The sequence below is a fragment of the Acromyrmex echinatior genome, chromosome 2, assembly GCF_024713525.1.
Source record: "Acromyrmex echinatior isolate Ae372 chromosome 2, ASM2471352v2, whole genome shotgun sequence".
Taxonomy (NCBI): domain Eukaryota; kingdom Metazoa; phylum Arthropoda; class Insecta; order Hymenoptera; family Formicidae; genus Acromyrmex; species Acromyrmex echinatior.
Genome location: NC_141853.1, coordinates 1,297,221 through 1,318,532, shown reverse-complemented (window position 1 = coordinate 1,318,532; position 21,312 = coordinate 1,297,221). Strand labels below are relative to the sequence as shown.

The 21,312-nt window shown below is 34.0% G+C and overlaps 1 protein-coding gene and 1 long non-coding RNA gene across 8 annotated transcripts in view; one reads left to right on the top strand and one right to left on the bottom strand.

Annotated features, from left to right (window-relative positions):
- Rbp6 (RNA-binding protein 6) overlaps positions 1–21,312 on the top strand; it is a 748,725-nt gene that overhangs the window by 72,820 nt on the left and 654,593 nt on the right. The gene's annotated exons all lie outside the window — the stretch shown is intronic.
- Positions 10,887–12,120, bottom strand: LOC147910386 (uncharacterized). The gene is made up of 2 exons (XR_015544275.1): positions 11,865–12,120; positions 10,887–11,401 (listed from the first exon to the last, which is right to left on the bottom strand). It is a non-coding gene; the product is annotated as an uncharacterized LOC147910386 (long non-coding RNA).

Here is a 21,312-nt window from a genome sequence, read left to right as displayed (position 1 = left end):
AAGAGGAATGGACGAGCATTACATCAGATTATTTAACAAAAATTATTTTTAACATGCCTAAACGTTTACAGCATATTATTAAACAAAAAGGTTATCCAACAAAGTATTAAAATTATTATTTCGTTTATATATATTATATTATTATCTTGTTAAGTGTCCGAATATTTTTGCGATATCAAAATTAAGCAAAAGTCTACAGTTTAGTATATTCGAAACTGTATCATGTAAATGTAATTATAAAAATAAAATTTATATTTTTAATAATTATAATGAATATTTCAATTTAAAAAACAAAAGCCATAAATTTCTTACTCCAACAAAAATTATGTTTAGAAGGTAATAATTTCTAAAGTATCATGATGCTCGAATATTAATGCGAGTCACTGTATATCAATAAAAAGAACGTAAGCACATTAAATTCTAAAGAGAAATTAATAAAAAAGATTTAAGAGTTCAAAGGATTTTTATTAAGTTTCAATCTTTGCCATTTCTAATAAATTATTGTAAAAATATTAAATTAATTTCGATGCAGTTACAATAATTTTTTCTGTGATCCATTAAAATATATGTTTCGAGAATAGCTTTTTCGCTGTTCAAAGTGGACATTGGTAGTAATAATGCACCTTAAGGCAACGATTCTCCAGTCAGGCTATGTCGGAGAACCAACTAACAGAGGATAAATCGTTGCATCGGTAATGGCGGCCATTGTGGGTGGATGCGAGTCGGCGTCCTCGTGTTCGTCCTATCGTTTGCTATTCGGCGCGTATTTTGGGGTCCGCTATCGGTCGGTGCAGGGTAGTAGCAGGTAACTCCCGGATTATGCAGAGCCGTGAGAGATGGGAAGGGGAATACGGATCCCGTATGCACTTGTACATACATGTGCATGCAGGCGTGTGAGGAGTAGAGAGATGGGACGATCAGTGACGGAGACGAAAGCTCGATTTTGAAAGAGCCTGGGAGATTTGTAAATTTGTCCGCGTGGTGAAAGATAGGTTGTCGTTTCTATTAATCGTTTTATCGTATCAGCAATAAAATACACGATCATTTACATGATCAAATGAATCTATTATAATTTTTGAATATATTTTTTAGATATATCTTATTTATAGAGTTTATTATATTGAAAATAATTTATATATACATTTTTATAATCGATGCAACTTTTTTGATGATGATTTCAAAGAAAAAAAATTATTTTGCGGAAGGTATATAAAAGATGGCGCAATTTTTTGAGCTCTTCTTCTAGTCTATAATAAATGATAATTCTTCTCTTCACTAAAAATTTCTTTAGTATGTATTATAATATGATTTTAATATTTTTATTTTATCATTTGTCTTGAGCACAACGAAAAGTGACGACAGTTTATCCGTATAATCGTAGTTGGACATTACAGTGCCACTTGCCGCGACGAAGAGACTCTGCTATATGACAGAGTCGCCGTCGCGGAGCTTCGGGCACGAGGGACAATTTATATGCTAATTTATATGCGCTTAATAACGATGTCCGACGGTGCTTACCGACACGCCCTGCGGGCGGTGCCTGGCGATTAAATCGATTCGAACGGCGTCGCTATATAGGCGATCCAGTTGTCATTGTCCCAATTATCCATCTTGCATTCACAGCAAGTTTGTTTCGGTTCTCAGCAGAGGATCAGCTGCGGCGACAGCTTTCGTCGTTTACTTACTCCATCAAGGATTCCTTTCCATTTCTATCGTAGTCCTTGTTACGTGCGAACAGTTTTGCCACTTGTTCATTTTAGCATCACATATGCCTTAATACATTGAGCGCCGGCCAATTTTTATAGGTATATAATTTTTGTGAATATATTTTTTAGATATACCTTATTTATAGAGTTTATTATATTGAAAATAATTTGTATATACGTTTTTATAATCGATGCAACTTTTTTGATGATGATTTCAAAGAAAAAAAGTTATTTTGCGGAAGGTACATAAAAGATGGCAAAAATACAAGCAAGAGCTTGAAACTATCCAATGTTTGAAAATTATTATTTTTTTATGCAATTGAAAACCTTGATTAGTCATTTTAATATATTGCTAAAGTCTTTGTGTGTCTACACGATGTGTGTCGCCAGCGTTTAATGTGTTAATATCTATATATCTCGGATGTTTAATTCATATTTAATTATGGAGTTATCTGATGCCTTTATTACTGAGATATTTAGACATATATTCTGGACATATGTTTTCTTATATAGATACATGTATTACTAAAATATAAATGAAAAGATTTTACTGCAACTTTGGATCTGTCTTTAATAGAAATTCAATATGAAACTTAATTATTATATTTAATTTTCAGAATTAAATATTCATCTCATATTACGTTATTTTCAAAAGGTGTTGAATAACAAATCGATAATATTTAATGTGATTTAATTGATATGTGATACACTCATGTCTGCTTAAATTAGAAATATACAAACATATAAACATTAAAATATTAATTTAATATTTTTTCAAGCTTGATATTTTGAGAAAAGTTCGAAAGAGCTTCGGTATCGGAGATTGAAAATCATAATTTATATTACATTCGCTAGCGGAATAGCCAACAGCTGCAGATTCCGGGTATACATGGACCGTCGGACTGTTACCAAGGCATAGTTTCATCAAGAGGTTTTCATAATGAATGCCGCGTACTGGAAGACACCGTTCTTCGAGAAGTTATGAAAGTTTAACACGTCAGAACTCGAGCTCTGACTGAATAGTAACACGTTTAACTCCTTCGCTCTGTCTCTTTCTCATTGTAATCTTTTTTCTTCCTTTCCACTCTTGAAAATGTAATTCAACTATTGGAATATATTTATGCTCTTAATACTGGAACACGTATTACTTAATTTGTTAAATCATACTTTAATACATTACTTAAATATATTTAGTTTCGCGTATTTATTTATAGGACATTTTGATATTTTGCACTTTTATTCATAATACACAGTTTTTATTAATAAACGTATATTAATTTGATTGATATTATTTTTTAAACAATTTATTTTGTGCGAATCAGTACTCTAAACGAATTCCGCATTCATTCTTTTAAAATAATTTCTTTTTGAATATTGGTCATGATCAGTAGCTGTGCTTACTCAGCCAAACAACTTATTGACACGGATGTTTTTCATAAAACATAGAATTGAAGACACTTCCAGCTGATTTTTAGACATATTTCGTTACAGTACGATTAATTTTAATTTATCATAGGACATCGCTGATGAACGGATCGTTCGAACGGATCTAAAACGTTCGATTCTTCCATATGTAACATTTAGAACAATACATTTGTTAATTATTACGCACGTACAATTGCGTTGATTACTGCTCTCAATTGCCCGTTAATCATTTTACTTTTTATCTTTTTTATTTTTTTAATGTTTTAACATATCTCATAATGTTTTACCTTATATCTGAAAGTTATACACATTTTTATTTGTAATTTAATTGATAAGTAAAGTTTTACATATATATGCAACGAAATTTGAGGAGCATAAAACAAAATAAAGTTTATTAATTAACATTTTGATATTTTAAAATATTTATATCTGATAAATATATATATTCTACATAAATCATGCATACAATAATGTTGATTTTTTAAGTATTACAAATAAATTTCACGTATTTTACAAAATTATATTTTTATGATACAATACGCATTTTTACCCGTGTAGCTATTCGCAGAAATGAATAATGATGTTTAAATAATTTTATCGTTTTTCTCTTTCTCCTTTCCTCACTGCTTTTCCAGTCTGCCTGACCAATAAGCGGATCAAAAGCGTCCTTTGACTGCGGCACTCGCGCGTTTTCTCGTTGCCCGCCAGTTTATTAACTACAGACGAGAAGGCGAAGGGCTTCGTACTCGGAAGTGACGAAAGTATAGCCGTTAACCCTCTATCGATTTCCTATCTCGCTGACGAGACCGGTCCTGACCTCGGGGCACGCAACACCCCGACGCCGATTTATTTAACCGGTGCACGTCCGCGCGGTGTAAAATGTTTCCGCGCTGAACACGCGGGATATCCGCGATAACCATTCCTTCTTGCGTTTACGCAAGGGAATCGCGGTTAGAGGTAGTATTTTCGGGGATTTCCGTGTAAAACGCTCGCACCAATCCACTTTCTTCTACGTTTAGGTCCAGCTGTCAGTTGGCTTGAAATGTATTTGAAATAAATATTTATTCTGCATCTGCTGCTACGATTTCTGAGAAAGACCACATGTTGTGTAATTGAAATTTAAATATGACATTTTTTAATATTATTTTTTAAATGAATAAATAAATTGTTTGAAAGAACAGATTATGATTGTCTTATGAAATAATTACGTTTGAAAATTGATTACGCTTCATAAGTAAGTGGGCTTGATTCGCGTCTTCATTAAAAAATAAATTTCCTAACTTTTTATTAATATGAAAATTTCTTTAGAACTATATATTTGCATCTTAATAATTGTGAAAGGAAAATAGTGAATTCCTTTTAAAACTGTTAAACATTAGTAATATTAAAGATATTTAAACTTTTCCGCGATATACTTTAAATAGTTTGTTTCTTTTAATGATTGTTGCAGTATTTCTTATAATTTATTCACATAATTTAAAATAATATAGAAAATGCCATATTTAAATTTTAATTACATAACATGTGGTCTTTCTCAGAAATCGTAGCAGCAGATACAGAATAAACATTTATTCCAAATACATTTCAAGCCAACTGGCAGCTAGACCTAAACGCAGAGGAAAGTGGATTGGTGCGAGCGGAAATCCCCGAAAATACTACAACGAATGAACGTTTTGCTGAAATATTTAAAAATTTAGTTAGATAAAAATTTAAAAATAATTTTATTAAATCATCAAAATTATGTAGAAAATTCAAGCATAATGCTGCAAAAAGTTCTGCTATTTTAGCAATCAGTTTGAGCGTCCTATATAATTATTTTTATAGTTTAATAAAATTATTCTCAGACCTATATTTCTAGTTAAATTTTTAGATACTTCAATAAAATTGTTCTTTCCATGTACGTAGCAATTTCCAAAAAAAAAAAAATCCAAAACATGTAAAATTATTATACAGTACTCTCTTATCTATTTTCGCCTTTTAGAACCAACGAATGATTAAATTACGGAGAAAAATATTCCAGAGAAAAAATTTTGCGAGAGAGATAACATGTTATCGCCGAAGAATTGCAATATCGTGCATCTTTACCAATATACTTGAACTGCTCATGCATCCCGTGCAGTATACACAGACGATTCTCGCGTTCAAAGAATGCTGAAGATGTTTACCGAGTCGAGGCTGAGCGCGAGCAAACGGTGTACCTAATCCATCGGCCGTGAGACCTTGCTCGCCGTCTAGGCACTTGTATGTACGTACATACAACCGAGGACGCAGATAATACACGGTGTTTGAGTGCACGCGAGAAAACTGGCCGTGGGTAACCAAGAGAGTGTGATGAACCTTAGACGAGGAGAGCGTAAGAGCAGCTTTCTCACCGAATCAAAGACGCGGAAGTCCGACCGTCTTCTATATTTTTTTCTTCACGCTGTAGAATTTTACGTGATAAATTATTCTATGAATGCGTACAGATATAATGTAAGTAAATTTGTGATTTTGCCATTTTTCGATTATTGATTATCACGATTTGTTGTGTGTCGTTTCGCAATGATATCTTTATGTGGAGATAAATTAATCGCGTCGATTAAAAATTTTTTTTAAATGACAAGTATATTGTTATAATGGAGTTTATATTAGAAATGTGTTAAAAGATTTTAATTAAAGAAAGAAAATTTTAATTTAAAAAATAAAGAAACCACATTATATGCTTAAAATCTTGCTTGTTTATATTTGTTGATTTTGTTAATTTAAATCGAGTTATAAATTTAATTTTATGGAATTATTAATTGGAATACTTTAACTTTTATGACCTTTTAATTTGAAAGCTAAACACTGATATCTTCGAATTGATATAATCGCTGCTCTTTTCATTTTGGTGTCTGTTATGTATTTTAGCTGTATATAGATTTCGTTGATTCAGTATTGAATTTTCAAAAAAGAAAATTCGTCCAAATTTACTCATTATTTTATTTAATGCAATATCGGTTTTCTTGCACACACAATATATAATAGGATAATAATATCTGTCTTCACTCTTCCAAATAGAAGATATGATTAACTGACAAGAATATATAAATGCCGTTATCATGTATGATAAGCGCATTATGATATCGTGTAACTAAGAACACATTTGACCTTACAGATAACATATTTCAGCTACTAGTATATATATTTCGTCACGTTAAAAACGAAGTGGTCAGCCATCGTTTCCGGGACATTTACTTGTCAAGAAAGACACGCCGATAGGTTATCACATCGAGATCATCGTGGGTTTTGATTGAGTTGAATTACTCATTTTTGCAGCTGCATTTCCCTTGTATGTGGCCTCCGAAAAGGTCAAGATTGTTTAACTTTGAGTAATAATACAAGCTCCGTTTGCATATACAATATATATAATATATATATAAATAAAATTAAAATATTAAAATTATAAATAGAATTATATATAAAATCGAAAATAGTTTTTGATATTTTTATATAGACTTATACAGTCTTATATAAAATTTTTCTATCAAAAACTTTACTACTCACTTTGCTTCTATTTTAGTATGTTCCATTTAATTGCCTACTTCATTTCTATTATAAGTTCTTTTCTTCTTCCTCGAGTACTTTTTTTTTTTTCGTTCTAATCTCATTCTATTTTCATCTTATGCTATTTTCGTTTCAACGAGGTTGCGCAAAAGACATACGTATTATTCGGATTAGAAGCATCCCCAACGGCCGTTCATCGGGTTATCTCCCCGTTTGTTCGAAGTATTCGTGTGATGCAACGCGTGTGCAACGCAATGTAACGCGTAGCGCCGCAACGCGCCAATCCGCCTTCGTAATCTCGTCTGTCTCGCGCCGGCGAGTTCCGCCGCGCGAATAGCGTTTGCCGGATAGAGGATAAATGGCAGCACTTTGGAGTACGACACATTTCCATTGTCGCTGTGGCGCTGTAGATTGAAACGACTTGGCGGTTCGTGAGTTATATGCCGACGTCGGGAATCGGCCGGGCGCCTCGGTGTCCGATCGTGGTGCCGTCCGATTACAATGTAAATGATTGATTATGCTTACGCGATGATGACAGTCGATAAATCTCGAGGAAGAGCATACAATATACCGCGGCGCGTGCGCCCCATCGGGTCGCGGAGGACGAAACAGACTGAACTGTAAGAGGTAAGGACAAAAAGATGGAAAACAATTTTTTAATATCACATAGACGTAGGCTGAAGAGCCTTTCAAACTATAAATGGGTCATGGGATATAAAATTAGAGTAACTATACATTTATATATATATATATACTACTTCACATTTATATACATTCTGTCATTTTTTTTTGTATTCCTTGAATATAAAAAACATTTAATGAAATATAATTAAGGCTTTATAAAATTCAATAAAATAGTTATACTAGGAATTATATTTGATATATTATTCATTTATTTATACATCCGCATTTTACTTGTTATCGATCATAGGATTGTTGAATTGGTGTATGCATGCTATCTGTTAGATTTTGCTAACGTGCTCTACATGATCTATTTCATTGTGTCATGTCGGATACAATTTTTGATTGATATCTCTTGTAGCTATTATTTTATCATTTATTAACGTTCTATAGCATATTTTATTTACGATGAGTTCCATATTTGAAATTTGAAACAAATGCAAATTATTCACTGCTCATTGTCATAATCATACGAAAAGGACGGTTTGCTGAAAAAATTAGTTACATATTCATTCATTTACTTGAATTATAGCTTCGCGTTTTTTACGTGGAAGGAATAATTTTATTACAGTATTTAAAAATTTAGATTTAGATCTGAAAATAATTTTGTCAGGCCATCAAAATAATTATGTAGGATGTTTAAATTTTGGATTGTTAGAATATCAAAACTTCTTGCATTGTGTATCACAGTTGCTCATCATTGCTTTCTTATGTAATTATTTTAGTAGTCCAACAAAATCATTTTCGGATTTTTATATCTAGCTAAATATTTACATACTTTAACAAAATCATTCTTTCTGTGTAAATAACGAAAAGTAATAATTGAAAAAAAAAATAAAAGAAAATGCTTTTCGTATATGCATTTTGTTTTAACAAAATAGTATTTATCATTAGAACTATTGGTGTAACTTTATATCTTATTCTTGGATTTTATTATCTCTGTTCTAATATTATAAGCAGAAACTTTAAATTCTTGGTATTATTATGACAGCTAATCATAAGTTTCAATAACGTCAGTGTGATGCGCAATCATCATTGAAGCGGCGGATTATAAATATCAATTATAACTTTATGTAGCGGAGTTATGTAGCGGTTTGATTAGCATGTTTTTACATATTTTATTTTATACCTAATAGTTGCTACGCAAACATAATTTTTTATAACGCCGCCGTTTAATTTCTTTTCCATTCGTCAGTAAGTAAGTTAAAACATTCGTGACTGTTATCGTCTCGCACGTATTTCTACGAATGATTACGTTAGTGAGAGCTCTCTGTAAGACTGTAAACCTAGCCCGGTTTAACTTTCAACGGTGTCGGTGTTCCAATCACTTCGGGCAAGACGTAAAGTCCGTCCGTATATTTTATCGCCCGAACCTTCTGCATTTTCCACTCTACGCGTTACAAGTCGTTATAATTATTCGCGGTACGCTCCGTACAATATCTTCGGCGTGTCAGACTTCTGAAACACAATATTACGTTAAAAGCCAAACTATCCGGTTTCCCGACGCAAGCCTCGCGAAATCCAAGTCGAATCTATTATTCCCACCGCGTTATTCCAGTAATTGCACCAAGAGATTAAACTCGAGCTAGCGGTCGAAACGGCTCGCGAACGGGTCGGAGAAGCAAAGAACGGAGGTATGGTATAAGAGCGCCCTGCTATTTTAGCTGTGTTGTAAGTTAAATTGCGGGGTGCATCATCACTCCAACCACATTTTCTCGAATGCCGACGTATAGTCATGTCCATACTTGATAAACTCGAAGAATTCATGCATATATCGTGATATTCAATATAAATGTATATGTGACCGGCAATTAGAGATATATACATATACATTGCATTCTCTGAATGTGCATTATTAACATGAATAGGATTTTTTGTTATCTCTTGTGCCAGTGATGGATTAACGTATAGGCAAACAAGACACTTGCCTAGGATGGCAAATTTTTGAAGAAAATTTTCACATGGTTGAGATAAATTTTTAATTTGTTAATCTAATAGTTTTTTGCACGAGTTACATCAAGCATATTTTATCAGAAACGATATTTCAAATATACAGTTAAAATGTATATTTACTTATGAAGGATTATTGTATGTTTTTATTAGCTAATGCGGGTGTATAAATCAATTTTTTATCCATTTTCCCTTTTATCAAATTTATAAATTGATGAAGCCATTTGGGGGGCGGTTAGATGGTGATGCTTAGGGGCGGCAAAATCCTCTTGTGCTGTTATAAAATTGCTTAATTGACTTAGAAGAAGAATATTGTAGCAATAAATATGTCCATTTGCTATTAATTATAGCATTCAGTATGATATATTATAGAATTCAAGTCTAAGAGATGATAATTCTGAAATACTGTTCTTTCAGATAAACGATCTACTTATAGTTAAAATAATAGCGTACGACGCAGAATTACATTTAAATTTGAAGATTAATTTCAAATTTGATTCTTTTCCAATTATGAAAAATCAATGTGCTGTAATTGTCTAATCTTGAAGATTTTTATTAAACAATTAGTTCAGCTTAGATTCTTCTGTTTTCTCGCTTATGAAAAGAGATCGATTGGTAAGAATTGGATCGATTTTAATGAAAGACATCAGATAATAGAGCCGGTGCAAATGACTTTTTTTCCACGTATGTATGCGCTCGCGCTTCTACATCGTGTCTAAGTTTTGAGAGAGGCATGTCAACGAGCGCTGATCGGGGCTTTCTGCTCATCCCTTTCGAGAGCCGCGAAGCCTCGCCATGACGATCCAGCACGAGTGACGACTCGCGTCGTGCCCGGTAATTGCATCGTGCTCGCTCGCTTTTCTGTCCGTCAGGCGGGAGGAGTGACTCCGACAACAAAATGCCTTTCGTCAAAGTAGAGCTACGCCAGCTTTTTCCAGTCGACGATGGCTTCCCTCCTCCTCCTCTTCCTCCTCCTCCTCTTCTTGCTCTATCTCGTTCATTCCGTCTAGTGTTGCCTGTGTCCCCTCTTCATGCTTCGTCCACCAGCTTCGTCTCTGTTAGAGAAATCCTCTCGATGGATGTCGGCTCGTGCCTCGAGCCCGTGCCATTAATAGCGGATCCTTTAGCGGCAATGTTACCTATCAGAACTAGGAACGCGAAGAGAGAGCGCAAAGCATGTCCATCCGTCTTAACTGTTATATATATATATATTTCTGAGAGTTATTGTTAAAATAAATATTTTGCATAGTTATTGTAAAGCTGTTCTATTCTATTATATAAAATTTCCTCCCTTTCTTCTCTCTTTTTTTAAAATTATTATTTTTCTGTCAGAAGACGATATGAAATAAAATGGAACTATTCGATAAGATCGATATTTAGTAGTCGGTTTATAAAATCATTGTAAATATAGTTTTAAGATGTCGTAAACCATCACAGAGTTGCCTTACTTAAGCCGATCTTAAATAAAAATCTTAAATAAAAACTATAAATATCGGTCTAAGATAACTAAAATAACATATATTTACATTTTAATGATAAGATTAACAGTCAGTTAAAATTAATTATAAGAAATGGTAGACATAGATTATTACACGTAAATGCATGAAAAAATGGTAATTAATTTTATTACTGGAAATTTATAGTTACGTAATTATACATTTCTATAATTGAGCGCAGAATTCTTTATATACTGCTCGTATCCCCAGGTCTACGAACGACCTAATATTATTGATAGTTACTCTGCAAATTCGCTTTATTGTTCTTCGGAAGAAGAACTCTTCGGCATTTCTTCGACAGTCTGTGGGAAGGTTTTCACGAGCGGAGAGGCAGAACTCGCTTTGCACCTATCTCGGCCATATATCGGCGTACAGAAACCGCGCGCGGCGGTTACGAATCGCGGTCCGTCTTATTTACGATCCTCTTGAAAGTGGGGTACCGCCGCATCGGCTCTTCTTCTCAGCGGGTTGGTTGCTTAGTCGCTTGGTTGCTGACGGCCGAGCAAAAATAGCTGTAAATTAGACATCGTGACGTTTACGTCGCGGTCGGCTTTTGCGTGCAAATCGACGACGCCGCGGGTCGATTTTGCAAACATAGCGCGCTCTTCATCCATTCTTCTGCGAAAATAAAAGAAAAATGTATAAGTATATATCGATGCAAAAAGAGTTACTTACATAAATTATTAATGAATAGAGAAAAACAACATGATATATTAATAAATCTATTTTATGGGAAAAAATTCTGATATTGAAACTTTAATCATAAAAATATTATAATAAAATTTATTATACAATAAAGTTTATAATTTATTACATAATAAAATTTATAAGTTTATTACAATTTTTTAATTAATTTTTTCTTTTTGTGAATTATGTGAGTGATGCAGCTAAAATTACAATTGATCGGTTATTGATAGATCTCGATAGATCAATTCTGTGAATTTAATAATCTACTTCTCTTTATGCATTATATTCTTCAAAATTTCAAAGAATCTTTTTCCATCTGATATATTAATTATCCTTCAAAAAAAAAAAAAAAAATTATCTATGAAAAAAAACGATCTCGATTTTCCATACGAACTCGATCAAGACATGATGCTTCGCAGGACGGAAGGTAAAGGATCGTAGTCGGATGATTTCGGGTAGGGACTCAGGTCGAGCGTGACAATAGCGATCCTCGGGAAGGTCGGACAATAATTCCCGATCAGACCCAATGTCGGTTGAGTCTTGACGAGGCGGAAGCGCGCGGGACCGATGATCCGGAACACGCTTCTACATCCGGGCACATCCTAGACATTCTGTCCAGCGGCAAACGGCGGTCTCGCGGATCATCCGCGATTGGGAGACGATCCTGCATAGAAGTGGAGAAGATAGAGAGAGAATGAGAGAGAAAGAAAGATGAGACAGGAGCCGTTTGTGCGTCTAGACACGAGTCCGTATTCGCTCTACCGTGAATCGAATAAATGGCCTCGGACCTCCTAAGCGTTCATCTCTCCTCGACTTTCCACCACGACGATGGCTTTCCGTCGCCACGATACGATTAACCTTGAGCACTTCCTATCCGTTTCTTCTTCCTTTTTCTTTCTTTTTTTTTTTCGTGCACGGTCGTCATAGGTGAACGAGTTACGGAGGCTATCTTGTTGAGTCCTTTGAATTCTTTTCTTACGAAAGTCATCGAAGGGTTAGTGAATGTCTCTAAAATTGGGCGATAATAAGTTTAATGAGAAAAGATACTGTTTAAATTACTGATCTGTTTAAATTGGAGTATGACGTTTAAAACGGATATAATAATTAGAAATTTCAGTCAGAAAATTCAATACTCATCAATGAAAGATTCTTATAACGGTAAATTTAAAGAACAATGGATTCATAGATCAGAAATTTAAAGGAAGAGAATTTAAAATGTTCAAGAATCGTTAAAGTTTACAGATTTCTGCATTGTAAAATTTAAAAAGAGCAATGAGATCTAGTAGCTTGAAGAAATAAGAAACTAAAGAGAGATTGAAAAAAGCTAATTAATTACTATGCACGTAAAGAACGATTTTATTGAAGTATTTAAAAATTTAGTAAGATACAAATTTAAAAATTTTTATTAGACTAAAATAATTATGTAGGGCGCTCAAACTAATTGCTAGAATGTCAAAACTCTTTACAGCATTGCTCATTATACAATATATAAGTGTTTTATACAGGATGTTTGATAAGTAACGATAAAACTCTCGCATAAGGGTAGAGCGGACTAAAGTTAGTTTTAATAAGTCTAAAAAGTCTAAAAAGAGAATTTTTTCAGAATTTTTTTGTACCGCATTTTCTCATGTTAGTAAAAATAGTTGCCAATATATATATATATACATTTGTGTGTGTGTGTGTGTGTGTAAGAAAATGCAGCATTAAAAAATTGATAAAAAATTCTGAAAAAATTTCTAGACTCCTATGAGAAGAAAATAAACAATTTTTATCTTATGTTGTTTTTTTATAAAGTTGATACTACTTGAGTAAAAAATTATTAAAAATTAATATTCAGTGATTTTTTAGTAATTGATATTTTGTTACTATTGTGAAAATTGCAAAATTGTAAAGAAAAACTTTTCAACTCATTGTCAATTTAGTTCGCTCCCCTTATACAAGAGTTTTATAGTTACTTATCAAACATCCTATATAATAATTTTGATAGTTCCAAAATTACTTTCAGATCTTACTTTCAGATGTACTTAAATTTTTAGATACTTTAGCAAAAAACTGTCCGTTTTGTGTAATAATGGAGTAAACATAAAAAACAGGTTATACTTTAAAAACATGGACATCCGGTAAAAATCTTATTTTTTCGTTTACACATTCGCAATCGTATACTTGCACGGCATTTTCAAAGAATTCACGAAGTTGATTATTGAACATCGAGGTGCGGTCACGATACATTAATTAATAACACCTTGCTGATAGCGTCTTAATTGCCCTCCGCGGTGATGTTGAGGTCCAAAGGCGCATTTAATTAAATTAGCAATTAAAATGCCACAAATGCGACATCCACCTACCATTTGAACGGTGACGCGGTTGACACGTAACAAAATGCAGAATATCGGTACGTGCGTATGCGAAACTATTCCGCGGTTTTAATTTGCGGGTAGATCGATTCGATTTTGTCTCGTACCGCTTAAATCGTATATGTAATAATGTAACCATTTCTTTCTAAAATGTGAAAGTGTAGTTTTTGGAATATTTCATTAATTAAATACGATCTTGTTTCATAACTGCTTAAGTATTGATAAAAACAATTGAAATTTAATTAAAATGATCTTTTTTAAGAATTGAGCGAAAAGCTAAAATGTTGATTTCTACTTGCACGTTTAAAATTATTAAAATTACAATTATTAATTACTTAGATTTTTCTAAATTTTGCTACAGCATAGAACACATCTTATAAGATATTCCATATCTTATGACTATATGCGATAATTAATTATTGTGATTTGTGATGAATGCATGCCATATATTAGGTTTGTTCGCGTCGCATGTTCCAACATATTCTAACATATTTCTACTCGATAGCTTCTACTCGATCACTCCAACGCGTTGTAGGAGTTATGGTCTGAGCATGTTGGAGCATATTAAAGCATGCGAACAAATCTATTGAATGTTAAACCATACTACTTCCGTTTACTGTCCAGAATTTATTTTCTATCGGTCTCTCTGAGCAGTTAGTGGTTGGTTTGATATTGAGGTCTCTGAAGTGGATATATACATATCAAATGTTTCAGAGAAATATTATATTCGATTTGTAAACTATATAAATATTGGGGAAATTGAAAAGCAATAAAAGATTTTTGCATTATATATGCATTATCTAATAATAATCGAGACTTGAATAGATTAATTTTGTAATCAATCCATCAATATTTTACTCGTTTTGTATGATACAAATAATTTCATAACAGCGATCTAGAAAATTAATTTATTTGGCCTCAGCTAGCGTTAGCTGAACTAAGAAAAATCGGGGCTTTGTCAGAAAACCGATACCATCACCTCCATTACATTGTCAGTATGACGTAGCTGTTATTATCGCCGGGATGTGCAATTTTCTAGCTTCATTTCTGTCTTTAATCATCTGCGGCAGATGTAACACGTCACTCTCGCGTTCATTGCGCACGAGGAAATGTTTCCATTATCCCGGGCGTTAAATCGGGCCAGCGCGGCGCGGCGCAGCCTCACTTCTATCTTGGCGCAGGATCACAGGGTGATTTCCAGATTGGCACGATCGTAATGTTTGCGCGGGAAAACGTGAGAGACGAGCCGGCGAATCGCGAATATCGCGATATTCTACTGCGGAACGATGTCGCGTTCTCTCCATTCCGTCCGCGCGACCCGTCCGCGTCTCCCTCCGGGCGATGCTTGAAATTGAGATTAATTCGAGTCTTCCGGGTGTGCATGTACGTGTAGAGCGCGGTGAATTAACACAGGTCCGTTTGCTCCTCGCCGCGGGCGCGGGAGCGAAAGATTACGATTCTATTAACGCGCGAACGCGAACTATTGTTCGCCGGATTTTACCTCGCGCGATCACGTATTCCTGCCGATTCGCGTTGACGTCATGGTGGTTTTCGTAGGCGGTTTTCGTAGGCGGTTTTCGTAGGTCTTCGTAATTCTTCACGAGTTGCGGCTTGTACACCCGCCTCTTTGATCCTTGAACTTTCGTTCTGCGAATAATTTCCTGTAGCGAATTCGATTAGATGCTTAGCTGTTGTACGCAAATTGCCGTAAAGATGTGTGTTTAATGTATAAATAGAAACGACGTTATTAAATCCTCAATATATTTTATATATTGTGTCGTTTTGTAAAATATACTCTCTACAACTTTTAGAGTGAACTCTTACTTTTGAAAATTGAAAACTGTTTAGTCACTTTTTTAAGACTGGCTCGCTTTTAACTCTTTAAAGTGAGACCTAGTGAATTCAAAATACTCGTATTTTACTTTTACACCTAGATTTGTACAATGGTTTTAATATACCAGTGCGCACTAATGCGTCACTTTGCACTACTAGTTAGTCGACGAATTCGCGATCATCGAATATGGTATACTAAATCTTTGTGAAACATGAAATTTAGTTATATTATAGCGTCGTATTATAATGCGTCAATAATACCGCAAACAATACAGCGAGATAACAACGATCGAAATGTCAATAAGTAAAGCTGATATTGGATCTTCTAGAGGAGAGTGACGGTCACCGAGTGACGAAATTGTATTGTAATTGGCATACTTTCGATCGCGCTTAGAATTGCGAGTGATTCGGGCGGTTGTATCGGCATGTGTGAATTAACGAGCGATTTTGTCACTTGCCGCGTGTGCAAAAGCCCGCGTCAATTTAATTATCGGACCAAGGCTGACGCTATTGTTCGCCGTAGCTCACCCTCGGTTTTGTGCGTTTGAATTTGCCCTGTTTGCATTGGCCGTTGGGATGATTTCTCGACATTCGCGGTTCGATACCCGCGCGAAAACCGGGATGGCTTTAATCCGAATTCGTTTGTAATTTTTTGCTTCCATAGCTCGATTAATCCTTTTTTTTTATTCATTCACGTTGTATTCAATTCGTCATTGATCGTATTCCGGATGAACTCGATATCCTTGATAGTAATCGCGTTTTTTTTTTTCATATTTCCCGGCAATGGCTTGTCGCCAGGTTAAGAGTGGTATGCTCGTATATTTCGTTAAATTAAAATGGAATTTAATAACGTTACCTTGGGTGAGTTTTGTGTTACGTTTATTTGGTAACATTTATGTAGTACGATGATATACGCACGTTTATTACTTATAATGATGTAATGAACAATGCGTCAAGATGATATTCAATTTTGACTTTGTATCATTACAGCACTGCTCGTTAAAAATTATTTCATTAAGCACGAGAAACTTAATTAAAGAAATGATAATACGAGAGAAATTAATAGTTATGAGAGAAAATAAATATTTTTTAAAATAAATGTCATTATTTCATTATATATTGCTAGAAATGTCTTTTTATATACTTTTTTTTTTCTATTAAGCTAAAAAATGTAAAAACTATTTTTTCACGTATATATTTTGTTAATTTAAATTATGTTTATTGATACTCGGCATTTAAGATTAAAGTAATCTAATAATTCAAAAATTAATTGCGCAAGAATATTCGAAAGCATTTTTAGAGATAATCCTTAAATGTTTAATATATATATATATATTAATTTATATTCTGCATTTGAGCCATAGATTCAAGGATCGACACTACGATTTAAGAATCAAAAGTTTAAATACAAAAGATTGTGTAACTAAACATTAGCATTAAAACAAGATTTGTGACGGTGCATGCTTGTTACGAAAAATAAGGGACTTTTGTTTCGCAATGTAGATTTTGCTCGCAGTATCCAGCTTCCGTTTGAGATTCAAGATACCGAGAGTTGTGTGCCTACGCGTTCTTTGCTTTTGTATAGTTACCCACCACCCGTACAGTGTAAAAGGATCAACATGAGAAACAACGCATTGGCGCAGCCAGAATTTTTTTTTCTACGAGACGCAGAGATGTCGAAGAAATTTTTTTACAGCTTTGTTTGAATCTAAAATCTTTGTCTCTGTATCTTTTGCAAAATATATTACAAAGAGTATGCATATATGTAGAATATACATATTTCATATGTTGAAATTTCTCTACGTCGAAATATTTTATGTGGGAAATTTTATTTTATTTCCTAAAATAAAATATATCGCATGTTATTCTATAAAATTCCATCAAATAAATCGGCATTCTACAAATGGATTTTTTTTTTCTATTTTGATAAACCCGGCGGGTGTAGACGCGACTTACCGTAATTTGATTGTAAACTCTTTACGGCGCTCATGAACAACATTGAATAGGGTTGCAAGCGAGATGAGAGGGCCAGTGGACCCCTGATGGTGCGCAGAGCTCTTTCTCGACGGTAATTGGTGTTCGGGCCTTATTGTGTAACTGGTATCGCCGTGTACTCGCCGAGGTATCGTCACGTACGATCTCTGGACGGTGGCGAGCCTCCCTATGACGCCGTTTCAGCGTCGAGATAAGCCGTTGTAGGTATATGTATACCTCAGAGTCGGCTTGAAGTAAATCTTTGCAGAGCTTCATGGACTATCATGGAATTTTCTTGATACGATTAATACGCATTACATCTTTGAAAATCCATTACTAAATAAATAATAGTCATTTGAGATCATCCGATTAGTATAATTAACTTTGAAATGTGATTATAATTGAAAAATACAACACAAAGAATATTTTGACAGCTTTACTAAGGATTTTTTCCCCTTTCTTTTTTAAATTTTAAACTGTCTGCCAAGATTGGCGGAAGAAAGGGATATGTATAAAGATGGAGAACGGTGAAACCTTCAATCAGACCGCCAGTAAACTGGGACTTTGGCCGATCCTGAAATCTTACCATTTCTTCATCACTTTTGGCAGTGGCGGCGTCATAACTGTCGATTTAGAATTCGAAACCTTTCGAACGCCCGTCGTAAATTGAATTTATGGCCGCCAAGATAAAATCGTTTCGTTAAATCATAACACACGGAAACCCTGGTTGGGCGCGCGCGAAGCACATTGATAATTCGATAACAGTATTTATCGTTCGATACTCGTGGAAACCGTTTTGACATGCGGTTTTTCGTATTATTAGTATACACTGCCGTTCTTTTCATGCGACAAATTTCAATCTCTTTTTCTCTAATATTGGTTCAAGGAATATGTTATGTAAGAAAATACACATTTAAAAATAAAAATATGATTCCTGGAAAGAACCACGATTCTCTGTAGGTTGACATAAGAGAAACAAAATTTTTTTAAGTTGGAAATATATACCTATTTGTCATTAGATTCATGTATCTAATTTAACAAAACAATTTACAAATCGTAAGAAAATTATTCTTTACATATATCTCACAAATGTGAAGAACAAGATCATCCATCGATTTACGACAATATAGCGGTTAGAAAAAGCTTTTCAAAAATACATATCTGGCTGTGCATTCTCATAGCGAGTTCTTTCTTCGTTTTGTTCGACACAGACGAGATCCCACTTCACGTCGACGACTCTCGGGTTTATTTAGGACAGGTCTGTAAGTAATCTGTCGTTGATGGTCGTACGGCCTGCTTCTTGCACTGGAAGCCCCCGTGAGCGATTGTCACAAAAACTGGTCTTTCTGCTCGCGCGAGGCCGAGGACGTGGCCTCTACGCTTGTTAAGAAAGCAGCTCTTCACTAGTTTCCGTTTTGTATGCTCTTAGATCCTTGTAACATTCTTTCATCATTTATCGAGCCTTGCTACGCTTATAATAATCTATTCATTTAAAGAAACAGTCCGAGAGAGCAAATGTGTATATAATTAATTAAACTCTCTAATGAATTGTCATCTAAAATCTTCGTAATTCAGACGATGAAGTATAAAGATTTCGAAGAAAGATTCATTATTAGAAGTATAGATTACATTTATAAGGATGTTATTTGCGGTACAGGTGTGAATAATATTTTCTTTATATCTTTTCTCAACATCCCAGATATTTAAAAAGACATTTTTTTTCTAATTTTTTAGCATATACTTACTCTTTTTATTTTTTAACATTTATATGTTTTTATCTATATTAAATGAGTAAAAATGATATTTTTTAGATCATGCTTATTATAGATTAACTCAACTAGAGCACAATTGAATAAAAGATAGACATAAATTTAGCGATCGCATATTCTATGCTCTGAAATGAATAAATCCATACCTATGCACGTCGCGTTGTTCTCTAAATTCGTTCCATCTGTCATGTGTAGAATACTACACGATGATCATTTTTGTTAAGAAATCACTGTTTTCAAGCTGTCGTAGTGATTTCAATTATTGCTACATGTCGGTGCAAACTGTATATTGCATATTGACTGTAACTGTAAAACTGTCAATTAATGACAACAGTTTGTCTCGTGAGGCCGGCTCGACAACGAGGAGAATGTCGGGCGTAAATCAGTCGATTCTACTGCTTGTTTTGTAACGGTCGAACGATGGACGGGCCAACCAGAGAATTCGCGAGAAACTTCTGGGAATCGTTAACGACTCGACATTAATTGCGCTGGGAAACAATCGTCGATTCAACCCTTGACTGCATCGGTCGTTATATTTGACACGCTATGAATGTCAAGATGATAACGCTCTCTTGGCATTTTTGCTATTTTATTAACGTTACGTTGTTATAATATATTACTAACTGGCATGTATACGTTTGAACATTTACCTCATATATATGGTAATTTAATTCCAATAATACTTATAAATTTTCTTACGTCATTTTTTCGCAGTTAAAACGTAGACGCTCGCAAAACTTTTTTATTGTTTTGTGAGCACGATGACGAAATATTAAATCCATCCCGTAAAATATGATACGTACGAGAAAATAATTTTTAGAAATAAACGACTTTTTAACAATGCTATTACATTAAACGTCCCGAACTGCTGAAAATAAATATTTAATTTATTATGTTAATATGAAATATTATGAAATATAATCAAATTAATTAAAAAATAGATATAAGTCACTGGTGAAATTATATAGATTAAAATGGACGGAAATTAAATTAATTATATCCTTTACCTTGTTTTCATTAAAATCTAATATATTCTCTTTGCTTTATAAAATGAATGTTGCTCTCGAGTTTGCAGCATACCAGAAAATCGAGTGAACTTGATTGCCCCAATAATCGTGCTTGTATCCGTTGGTAGAATACCACTGCGTATGCACATGCAACAAAATGGCGAATCGAGAATTCACTCGAATCGTAATTCCTCGAATCATTAAGCGGCGGGACCGAGTTCGCTCTTATGACCGGCTGATTGCGAATGGTTGTGGACAAACTCTTCAAACACACCGGCAGTATATATGTACTTGCGTATAATTATCATAAATCATCTTTGTTCGGCTGCGACACGTGGTCGGCCGCCACGTAAGTCCCGTCGTGTCAAATCTGCGTTCATTTCCCTCTCTGGCAGAGTAATTCTGGAATCAGCATCTGTCTCAGTGCTGTGGAACGAAACAACGCACACGTTTCGTACGCAAGCGACAAGGTATCGACAGTTGCATTGCGATTGTTATCAATGTTTCTGTGAAACAAATCAAATATCACCGACTAGACATCAAATATTTGAGATATGCGGAGTTAGTAAAATATTTTTATACCAACTAATGCCCGTTCCTATCAATATAGATTAACTTTTTTTTTTTATTTAACTTACTTTTTATCCTTTTCTAGTTCTTAGGATTAGGAAAGGATAAAGATTAATTTAAACCACGATTAAAGTTAATTTACATCGGTAGAAATGCATGTATAATAAATAAAATAAGCGCTTTTACTACGTTAAAATTAGATGTTGGAATAATATTTCTATATGTATTTTAAATATGCATAGTATTTTATCTCAGACATATATAACTGAGCACTAATTATTTTTGGACTTGCAACGCAATTAAACTGACATAATAATAATAATAATAATAATAAT